Source organism: Sus scrofa, chromosome 10, assembly GCF_054392235.1.
Source record: "Sus scrofa isolate SSC_HxYL_T2T_F1_AM1 chromosome 10, Sscrofa_HxYL_maternal_Yorkshire_Landrace_v2.0, whole genome shotgun sequence".
In the NCBI taxonomy this organism is placed as follows: Eukaryota; Metazoa; Chordata; class Mammalia; order Artiodactyla; family Suidae; genus Sus; species Sus scrofa.
Genome location: NC_139392.1, coordinates 76,921,577 through 76,933,262, shown reverse-complemented (window position 1 = coordinate 76,933,262; position 11,686 = coordinate 76,921,577). Strand labels below are relative to the sequence as shown.

Sequence of the window (11,686 nt, the reverse complement as noted above, 5' to 3'; positions counted from 1 at the left end):
ACCAATTGTGGTCAGATTCTGATTGCTTTTTTTTTTCGGTCTTGTTTTGCCTTTTCCAGGGCCGCTCCCGCGGCATATGGAGATTCCCAGGCTAGGGAATCTACGCCACAGCCACAACAACGCGGGATCTGAGCCGCATCTGCAACCTACACCACGGCTCATGGCAGCACCAGATCCTTAACCCCTGAGCAAGGCCAGGGATCGAACCCGCAACCTCATGGTTCCTAGTCGGATTCATTAACCACTGAGCCATGATGGGAACTCCTCTTATTGCTTAAATTCTCTACAGACAAGACGTCACCTTATTGCCTGTATCCTGGTCTTAAGGGGTCCCATTGTTCTGCTCTGATTGGCCACTGGATTTTCCCCAAACTCTTCTCTCTCCCAATTACCCAGTGTTTAAAAGTCTCCAATTCCTTTCTCTAGATGGGTGAAAGGCTTTCAGAATGAGAATATTCTGGAGTAGTATCACTTGGGCCTCATGAAGATTTTCATTTTAATCTTCGTTTATCAGAGCCTATCCTGGGGGTTGAGTCATTCATTCTTCCAAGCATTTACTCAATATGTTTAATCATCCTACAATATGGGCCAATGAATGTGGCTGGGCTATGTCCTCAGGGAACGCAGGGTCCCGTGGGAGACACAGACACAGGAAGCAGCAGTTGACATTCAGCGTGAACAGGGCTGGGTGTCAGCTCCGTGAGGGGCTGACGGAGAGGGTGTTAATGGAGCAGAAACACCCCTGGGGAAGCGGGGAGCCAGGCTGCCGAGCAGCATCTTTACAGCCCACGCTTACAGCCAGAGGCGCTGTGACTGCGGGCTGTGCCTCCCTGCAGAGGTGGTTCTGCAGGCGATGAATATTCTGAAAAGCCTCATTTCCTCTGCTGTGGGTGCCAATGGGGAGGAGAGGGTCTCATTAGCGTGGGGAGGAGGGAGAGACTGTGGGATGCTCTGGAGGAAAGGCAGGACCACCACTTCCTTCACAAACACCCCCATCCTGCCTGATGCCGTGACTCTCTTCGGGCCCTTGTTTCCTGACGGGGGCTTTGCTCTGAAACGTGGAATGAACCTCCTTCACATGAATTTCCCATTAATTAACACACTACTTCCTCTGTGTAGACAGCTGGCGAGAGTTCTGAGGTAACTGAACTCCTGCCAAACTGTCCATCTTGTGCCTGCTTTGCATAATGAGCCTTGTCTGAGGTCCGACTTGGGTAGAGAAACTGGTTCTGGGACACCCTCCCCCAGGAGCCGATTTTCTAAGCTCTGGTACGAAAATGGCTGATGGAGAGCATAACCCCTTCAGGGCGACGCCTGGAGCAGGAGCAAGGCGAGCTTGCCTTGTTTTATGAGTCCCAGAGCTGTTTTCTTTGGGGAGGTTGGGGGAGATGCAGAGGAACTGGGTTTAAATCAGAAAAGCTTTGAGAAGATCTGTGACCAGTCATTTGAGGTCAGTGCTGGGCTGAACTCCTTGACCAGGAGCTCAGCCAGGAGGCTGTGGGCCAGGCTCATTAGCATCTGAAAGCAGGAGTGGGGACTCGTCAGAAGCCTGGCTCCCCTCAGCTTCCAGAGTCTGGAAAAAGAAGCAGAGACTGTCAGACCTGCTTGCTCCTGCTGGCTTCCTCCTCCTCGTCTTAAAGCAAAAGGGAGCTGCCTCTTGGATAAAGGCCCTGGGGGCCAGTACAGAGGGATGGTGTGGGTGATGTGGAGAGGGGGACATTTTCTGAGCCTCACTATCATTCTCTGAAATACTGTTTTTTGGGTCCCTAAGGGCTCTCCCATGCTGAGGATTGGCCTTAAGGTTCAGTCCTGCCCTGAGGTGGAGGGGCTTGTGCAGAAAGAATGGGCCAGCTCAGGCCCATCTCGGGTCTCGTCTTCTTGTGTTCTGATGAGTGGAGAAGCACCGAGGAGTCTTGATTGTCATTTTGTTCACAGAGGGCTTATTCTTGCATTGAGGTGATCACATACTAGGGCTTTAAAAGGAACAACGCAGAGCCCTTGCTCTCAAGGAGTTCTAACTGTGAAAACAAGACGTATACCTATAACAAATGGGAAACCATTCAAGACTGCAAAGCAGCTTCCAAGCCCTCACAGGGAAGCGTCAGGAGGTAGGGTGCCAGCCGAGTGTTCAGAGGAACAGGTTCTCAGAATTCACAGGGGGATTGATGACAGCGTGCTGATTCATGGCGCAGGAAGCAGCCACCAGGTAACACTAACAGAGCTCTTTGGGGGAAAAGAGAAGTGGCAGAAGCTGCAAACTAGATGAATGAGGTCAAGGTCACCAGAGCCATGTCTTCTAACAGGGATCAAAAAAAAAAAAAAAAAAAAAAAAATGTCCCTCAGCCACACACTGGGCCCGCTGTGTTGGACCTGAGGCAGGGTGAGAGATGGCAGGGGGCCTGTAAGAACTGACTCTTCTGATGAATGGAAGGCAACTTCAAGGGCTGCTAGATCAGTGCTAACCCCCCCCCCCCCCCCCGCCGGCTCTACACACCTGCTCACAGCACTGTCTGCACTGGCTCCTTAAGGGGCCCTAGGCTCACTCAATCCAGCCCACAGCAAAGCACCCCACTGTGGGAAGTTATGGCCCAGTTCCACTGGAGCTGAACAAGTCAGCACCTCAAGTTGTTCCCCCACCTCTGCAGGGATGTTCGGGTCATCTCTTATCTCTGCTTCTCTCTAGGTATCAGATCCTTTCCGCCCCTTTCCCGTAACCAGACATTCTCAGTCTGCTTGTCAAAGTGCATCTGGTGGGAAACCAGCTCTCTTGGTCTTGCATCTACACGGCTTGGGGTGATCATCTCTGGGTTATGATTCTAAATCTCAAGGCAAAGCATCTCTTGGCTCATCTTGGGTCCCCCATCTAGCTCTGATCCCATCAGCTGTGGCCAAAGGACACCCTGTCCCATCACCAGGGCCTGTGGGGAACAGCCGGTTTCCAGAGAAGGGAGTGTGGCAGAGCCTTTGCTCCAAGAAGCAAGATCAGAGCCCATCTCATCTGCTTAATTACCCAGAGGCAGAACAGTCTCCTCCCTGGCTAAACTGTCACAGATGAATCCTGAGGCCAAGAACCCCGATCTAGGGTCTTTTCTGCAGCCCCAGGGCCCATGAGCAGGCTTCAAACATGAAACACTGAACACTTGAAATATTCTACAAACTTTGTATACAGAGGCAGTGAATGAGAATGGTCACTTAGGGTCATCTGGCTCACGAAGAGGGCGAAGAAGTCAGCACACAGGGTGAAGCCTGTGTGGGCTTTGTTCCTAGTGCTATGTCCCCCACCCAGCCCTGGAGAAGATCAAAATCCTCTGGCTTTAGAGCCAAGTGGCATTTGCTATGATATTCGTTTTTCTTCACACACATTTCCTCTTAATTAACACAATTCTTCCTCAGCACTTCAGTTGGCAGGGACCTGCAGAATCAGAGCACTCTGGATATTGCCAAACTGTGCCTCTTGTGTCTACTTGGCGTGATGTTCCCTCCAGCTGCCTGCCGAAGTGACACTTGGCTTCTGCTTTGACGGGAATCTCTTCACCTTTGCTGTTCTTTCAACATCTCACGGAGTTTACTCTCAACCCTTCCCAAAGCTTAGGACCAATCTGCACTCATGAATAAGCTTGTCATAAGGGGAAGGAGTTTACCTATTGAAGAAGGATCCCCTGCATTGTGTGGGGAGGGGGAAGGGCTAACCACTAACCATTCAATAGCAACTCCATTTCTGTTGATTTCTGTTTCCAATAAGCCCCCCATCCCCCGAATTTATTGGCAGCTCCATTTACAGAAAGCCATCTTGTCCTTGTCATGGAGTAGACACTGATGCTTGACCTCAGACTAGCCTGAGTACCTTAAGATCTCCTTCTCATCCTTTCTGGGAGTTGTTTTCCCCAGCCTCACAGATCTACTTTGCTCTGAGTGAAAGCTCACTGTCTTAGGCATAAGGCTGGAGTTCATAGGATTAAAGTTTGGATTGCATGTAGGGTGAGGGTAGTGACTAGGTAGGTTGCAAACCCAATGTTCCTCTTTTTCTAAAAATCAAAAAAGTCCATGGAGTTCCCATGGTGGCGCAGTGGAAACGAATCTGACTAGGAACCATGAGGTTGTGGGTTGGATCCCTGGCCTCACTTAGTGGGTTAAGGATCTGGCGTTGCCATGAGCTGTGGTGTAGGTCGCAGATGCAGCTCGGATCCTGCGTTGCTATGGCTCTGGTGTAGGCTGTAGCTCCGATTGGGAACCTCCATACGCCTTGAGTGCAGCCCTAAAAAGCATAAGAAAAAAAAAAAAGGTCCAAACTTAAAGACATTGTCCTCATTCCTACTCCTTTTGAAATAAAGTGTGTTGAGAAGTGTCCTTCTGGAGAATGTCTTGGTTTGGGACATTTAAGGGAGGTGAGGTCATGGTCAGGTGCTGAGATTTGTAGAGGCTCCGAGGGGAGGCATCCTGTGACTTTTGAGTGTGTTTGGCTCTGACTGCAAATGCATTTTTAAAAATCTCCTTTTAAAAAACACAGATTTATAATCAATCATAAAATACCAGATAGTGCTTTTTTGGATGTGTTGTGGATGTTTTAAAATTGTCAGAGTTCTCATAATTGTTGGCTGTAAAGATCTGCATGGACATGTGTTTTTTATTAAGACATAACCTCACACATCATCCATTCATAACACATTACTGACTCTGCTCCCTCTATTAGCAGCTGGGAAAAGAAATGGAAAGCTGAATTGGAAACAAATTTATATGCTCATTTAGCTCGGTTAATTACCTGCTGAAATACTGTCCCCAATTCTTAATGGGTGCTCCTCTTGATAGATAAGGCAGATGCCTTAGATGAGGTGACGGCTCAAAAAGGCACCTGGCTATGATAATGTTTGTCAGAAACATGACAGGAAAAAGCAGGTTGGAATGTTCTATCTGCCAACAAACTAGATGCTGCCAAGCCTCTAGGGAGTTGACTGACAGCCTGTTAAAACTGAGGCTGCTTACATAATAATAAGATCATTGTGTATTCTTGATAATGCTAATGTATGCAAATTTACCAGCAATACATTCCCTTAGAAGGCCCCGACACACGGGGACTGTGAATGCTAGGGAAGCTGAGAACCTTGGGAGAGAATCTGAAGCTCTCTGAGGGACTGGACAGGATGCTTACATATATCAGTTTTTAGTTTATCCACGTTGGGCTTCCAGTTCTATTAGTTGACACTACCGCTATCAACTCACTGAGGCCACCTCTAGTTTGCACTGATCTTTTTTTTCTAATGAAGATCTCATTTAAATGGTGTAATATATATTTCTTGTCTTTTTTTTTTTCTTTTTGGCCATGCCTGCAGCATGTGGAAGTTCCGGATCCAGGGATAAACCCGTGCCATAGGAGTGACCAGAACCACAGCAGTGACAATACCGGATCCTTAACCCTCTGCGCCACTAGGAAACTTCATTTCTGGTCTTTAAAAGTCAGCCTGAAGTTGATTCAGTGTGTCTCCATTTTCTTTTCCTCGGACATTCCTTAGTTCCTAAAGTTCATTTACTAAGTCAAAGTCATGTACCTTCCCAGGATTGCTGGGAAGTATGCTCAAGGCAGATAAACTGTCCTTCTCGTTTTGGAGAGGGGACGGATCCTGGGGTACTGAGATGTTAGGACTTCCACCTGGTTGGTATTGGAGCAACAAGTAGAATCTGCTTCTCTGACTTCTAGTTAATGCACATTTAACTCACGAGGTCACGACTCAGTGATAACTCTGGGCACAGAGATGGAGTCATCGGTTGGAGGTGGAGAAGGGATGTTGACATCTGTTTCAGATGAGGTCAGAGGAGGGCTGAGCTCAGCTCCACCATGCCTTGCAGAGCTGTCTGCTACCCTTTCTTCCAATTCTTTCTTTTTTTTTCCCAGCAGTCACCAGACGACAGTATTCACTAAGATCCTGATGAGAGTTCGATCTCTTCCAGGCAGTCACTGCTCTTCGAGTACAACAGAATGTTAGAGTTGACAGTTACCTCAAAGAATAGCCAGCTCTAAACTTTTCAATTTGTAGAAATTTTGTGAGGAATTAGACCAAGAGGGTTTAAGCAATTTGTCTGGAGAGGCTGCAATCCTCATATCTAGTTAGTAGCAGTGCCTAGGCTGCTACATGTCTTGGTTTTTCATCTTTCTTTGTTTCCTAGTGAGAGTGAAAAGGACAGGACTTCTTGCTCCTACCCCCATGTCCTCCAACTGCCTTTTGTCTGCAGAGAAACTTTAGCCAAAGCATAAGTTTAATCAGAGAAGTGAGAAAATGCAGAAGTAAAGGAAAACAGTCATACAGGACAAAATAATAATAGTTTAGTCATTAAACAAAGTCAAGGACCTTCAGTTCTTCCTCAAGGGCTGTAGATAATATTCTGAGCCATATCCTGTGAGCTGTTTTGTAAGATACCGAAACCCCCACCAGGAGGAAGAAGTTAACTGCATGATGACCAGACTGTGGCCATGACATAAGTGGCTCCATCTTGCACAGTTCCAAGAACTGGCCTCAAGATAATAAGAACAAAATGACCCTGGAATTGAAGACTAATTGTAATTAAAACAATCAAGTTGACAGTGATCAATCACTCCATGACGACTCTCAGAGCTGACTCTGCTGTTTCTGCCTGTAGCCCCCTCCTTCCACCTATACACCCCTGAAACTCCCCTTTAAAAGCTCTGACTGCCAGTGGGGGAGTCAGCCTTTGGACACAAGTCTGCCCCCCACCCCTGCCGGGTTGGCCCCCCAACCCCTGCCGGGTCTCCAAAATGACGCAAGCTTTCCTTTCCACCAACCTTGCCTCTTTATTGGCTTCAGAATGGCAAGCAGCCAGACCCCACTCTCAGTAACAGTATGGCAGGTTACTATCACTGCCAGCTTTGGTCGAGCGTCTGCCACACTGCAGGCCCTACACATGCTTTCGGTTCCCACAACACTCCTCAAATGGGCCACATTATTCTCAGGTCTGTGTAGTTCAGGAAGGAATTAAAAACTACTTGTCCACATCAGGATTTTTATAAATTATTATAAAAGAAAGCAGACTAATAATAGCAATAATAACAATAATAATTTATATGCCTAGCATTCAGAACAACAGCAACAATAACAGCTAACACGCAGAACTTCTAATGTGTCAGGTTCTATTCTGAGGGCTTTATATATGTTAACTCATTTAGTCCTCCGGGTAACCCCATTAGGTAGTTACTAGTATCGCTGATTTACAGATTAGAAAACAAAAGCAGGAGTTCTCTTTGTGGCTCGGCGGTAACGAACCAGACTAGTATCCATGAGGACTCAGGTTCGATCCCTGGCCTTGCTCAGGGGTTAAGGATCCAGTATTGCTGTGAGCTGTGGTGTAAGTGGCAGATGTGGATTGGATCCCACATTGCTGTGGCTGTGGTGTAGGCCTGTGGCTACAGCTCTGATTCAACCCCTAGCCTGGGAACTTCCATAGACCGCGAGAGCGGCCCTAAAAAGACAAAAAAAAAAAAAAAAGTAATTTTTTCAAGGTCACAGAGCTGGTAACTGATAAGGATGGGATTTGATTCTGGGCTGTCTGGCATGAGAGTCCACGTGTCTTATAACCATACTCCCTCAAGTGATCATTCTATGTTGATTACTATTAACAAAAATAACGAGTAACATCTCTGATTCAGTCTTAGCCTGGACACCATGGGCCAATGTGTCATTGACACAGAAGCCTGTGGAGTCAGCCCTAGAGCAGCTCTGCAGCTTGACTCTAGTCCTCTTACTAGTATATGGACCAGGAGAAGGGAAGGAAGCCTCATTCTGTCTCAGAGAGGTTCTGGTTTGTTCCCTGACAAAGGGGGAAAAAAATTGAAAGTGTCCACAGAGGTTGTGCCCCAGAAACTACTTAAGGAGAAGGTTTGATTAGGAATCCTAAGTTTTCTGGAAAATGTAGCACGGTCTCTGCCTGGCAAGCATCACATGCTTCCCGCATACTGTTCTGCAGAGGTGAGGCAACATGGCCTCTGGCACAGCCAGTCTGGCATGCCCCTTTGCACTGGGGAGCGGGGAAGGCACTGTCCTGAACGGTGCTGAATGGTCTTCCCACCAACTTTCAGGATCTTGCCTTCCCGGTGGTGAGGGCTCTCTGGAGCCATGGCACAAAGGTTTACCACTAGGGGGTGCCTAAACATCTCAGACAGCTTCCTGGCAAGGGGCCCTTGGAGGATGTGAGCAGTGTGGTCCGACAGAATGGATTCCTAGTTACGAGCTTGAGGTTATGGTTATAGCTATGGTAGATATAAACGTGGGGAAAACACCTCTATAGGACTAAAGGAGGTCAGCTTCGGTCATTCCAAGAGACTCAGCAACTCTGGTAGTCAACTCATGTACTCTCCCTGCTGCCAACCGAGCAGTCACTCTCTATCCTCAACCCAGACTCTGCCTTACAGGGGCAGCTTTCTAAGCAGGGAGTGGGGTGGATGGGGTTGGGGGTCCCAACACAAGCCCCCCACATCGTTGACTGGGTCACTGGTGGGCACAGCCATGCTGGAGGCGAGCATCACTCTCGGGATCACTCGCACTACGTGGCTTTACAGAGGTTTGGTGACTAATTCCCTGGCTAATTTTTCTTTATTTCTCTCACCTATTTGTCCATGGTCTTTCCTGTTCCAGCAAAAACAATGACAGTAAACCCAAGAAACCAGCTCTAGGAGGAAACCAGCAGGAATGTTAAGCAGAGCCAGAACTAGGGTGAGGCAAGCCAGGCACAGTTCTTTGCTTGCAGGAGCTTGAGAGCAAATACCTCCTCTGGGTTTGTGCTCCAGGCAACATTCCTGACTCCCCCTAGTCACAGCCCAGAATTGCCTGCCATCTTGGGAGGTACTGAGCAGCAATGAAAGGCAGCCAGCTATTAGTTTTCCGCTACTCTTTTAACCCCTTACCCCACTTCGCTTCAGCTCTAACCTCCTGAACCTGTATCTCTTCTTTGCTCTTTCCTGTTAGGGTTTGGTTGATAAGTATTAGTCAGGACTTCCTAGTCTGAGGCTTCTACAATACAAGTGGCCAACTTTTTTTTTTTAAGGGCCGCACCTGCGGCATATGGAGGTTCCCAGGCTGGGAATCAAATTGGAGCTACAGCTGCAAGCCCATGCCACAGCCACAGTAATGCCAGATCCGAGCTGCGTCTGTGATCTACATCACAGCTCATGGCAATGCTGGATCCTTAACCCACTGAGTGAGGCCAGGGATCGGACCTGTGTCCTCAAGGATACTAGTCGGATTCATTTCTGCTGAGCCACAAGCGGAACTCCAAAAGTGGCCAACTTTTATTCAGTGCTTGCTATGTGCCAGAAATGCTTCTAAATGCTTTACAGATGTTGGGTCACTTAATTTTCTAAACAATATTGTAATAAGGAGTCCATTCTACAGACAAGGTAACTGTGGCTCACACAGTTAGTAGACGGTGGAGGCAGACCTAGGATCCATGGAGTGTCTACCCCGGAGCCTGCACTCTTTGGCATTACACCTGCCTTGAGATAAAGAAGCTTGATCACCTTGCTTGATCTCCTTCAGAGATGCCAAATGCTGGATTTCGAGTTTCCAGGGGCCAAAGAGGGCTTGTGATTTGATGTTTTTAATTGCAACCCCCCCAAATCACAAGTGATGTCTACCTGGCAGACTAGCTAGGCCTTTTAGATACCACCTTTGGCTTACATTTGAACAGATTGCTGTTCTTCTCAACAAACGGTCTGGGCATCTTTAATACTGGTTTATTACAATTCTAAAGACTAGATTTACTTTTATCTTTCTTATTCCTGTTCCGATCTGGTTCCCATAAATGGTTGTGAACTCGGGAAGGGAGGAATCTCTTTTATTCATCTTTGTGTTTCCACAGTCTCAGCCCCCTGGGCTTAGTAGGTGCTCACTAGGTGTTGGTTCACTGGAATTAAACCCCTTTAGTCTGTATCAGCCACCCTGGATTATGGGCTATATATAATAAAGATGCCCCTCTGGGATCTGCCGGTAAACCTGTCCTGCCTGCTGTTAACCCTTTTTTCCCCCCTACCTATGCACAAAAGCAGAATTTTTTCTTTATTCAGATTTAATGCAGGGGATGGGGGTTGGTTCTCTCTGATAATGCAACAGAGAACATCATGCATATTTGATTACTCTACATCATCTGAATGTATATGAATAGAAAGGACTAGAAAATCTACCCTTGCAACTAGAGATTATCATACTATGTGAAGGAAATCAGAAAGACAAATACCATATGATATCACTTGTATGTGGAATCTAAATATGGCACAAATGAGCCTATCTACAAAACAGAAACAGACTCACAGACATGGAGAACAGATTTGTGGCTGCCAAGGGGGAGTGGGGAGGGAGTGGGATGGACTGAGAGTGTGGGGTTAGTAGATGCAAACTAGTACATTTAGAATGGATAAGCAATGGCCATACTACCCAAAGCAATCTACAGATTCAATGCAATCCCTATCAAATTACCCATGACATTTTTCACAGAACTACAACAAACAATCCAAACATTTATATGGAACAACAAAAGACCCAGAATCGCCAAAGCAATCCTGAGAAACTAAAACCAAGCAGGAGGCATCACTCTCCCAGACTTCAAGAAATACTACAAAGCCACAGTCATCAAAACAGTGTGGTACTGGGATCAAAACAGACAGACAGACGAATGGAACAGAATAGAGAATCCGGAAATAAACCCTGACACCTATGGTCAATTAATCTTTGACAAGGGAGGCAAGAACATAAAATGGGAAAAAGAAAGTCTATTCAGCAAGCATTGCTGGGAAACCTGGACAGCTACATACAAAGCAATGAAATTAGAACACACCCTCACACCATGCACAAAAATAAACTCCAAATGGCTGAAAGACTTAAATATACGACAGGACACCATCAAACTCCTAGAAGAAAACAGAGGCAAAACACTCTCTGACATCAACACCATGAATATTTTCTCAGGTCAGTCTCCCAAAGCAATAGAAATTGGAGCAAAAATAAACCCATGGGACCTCATCAAACTGAAAAGCTTTTGCACAGCAAAGGAAACCCAAAAGAAAACAAAAAGACAACTTACAGAATGGGAGAAAACAGTTTCAAATGATGCAACTGACAAGGGCTTAATCTCTAGAATATATAAACAACTTATACAACCCAACAGCAAAAAAACCAATCAATCAATGGAAAAATGGGCAAAAGACCTGAATAGACTGTTCTCCAAAGAAGATATACAGATGGCCAACAAACACATGAAAAAATGCTCAACATCACTGATTATAAGGAAATGCAAATCAAAACTACCATGAGATATCACCTCACACCAGTCAGAATGGCCATCATTAATAAATCCACAAATAACAAGTGCTGGAGGGGCTGTGGAGAAAAGGGAACCCTCCTGCACTGTTGGTGGGAATGTAAACTGGTACAGCCACTATGGAGAACAGTTTGGAGATACCTTAGAAATCTATACATAGAACTGCCATATGACCCTGCAATCCCACTCTTGGGCATCTATCCGGACAAAGCTCTACTTAAAAGAGACACATGCACCCGCATGTTCATTGCAGCACTATTCACAATAGCCAGGACATGGAAACAATCCAAATGTCCATCGACAGAGGATTGGATTCGGAAGATGTGGTATATATACACGATGGAATACTACTCAGCCATAAAAAAGGATG

At 46.5% G+C, this 11,686-nt stretch overlaps 1 long non-coding RNA gene across 3 annotated transcripts in view; it reads right to left on the bottom strand.

Moving 5' to 3' along the window:
• The window catches only part of LOC102166141 (uncharacterized), a 123,829-nt gene that overhangs the window by 39,062 nt on the left and 73,081 nt on the right, over window positions 1-11,686 (bottom strand). The window lies entirely within an intron of this gene.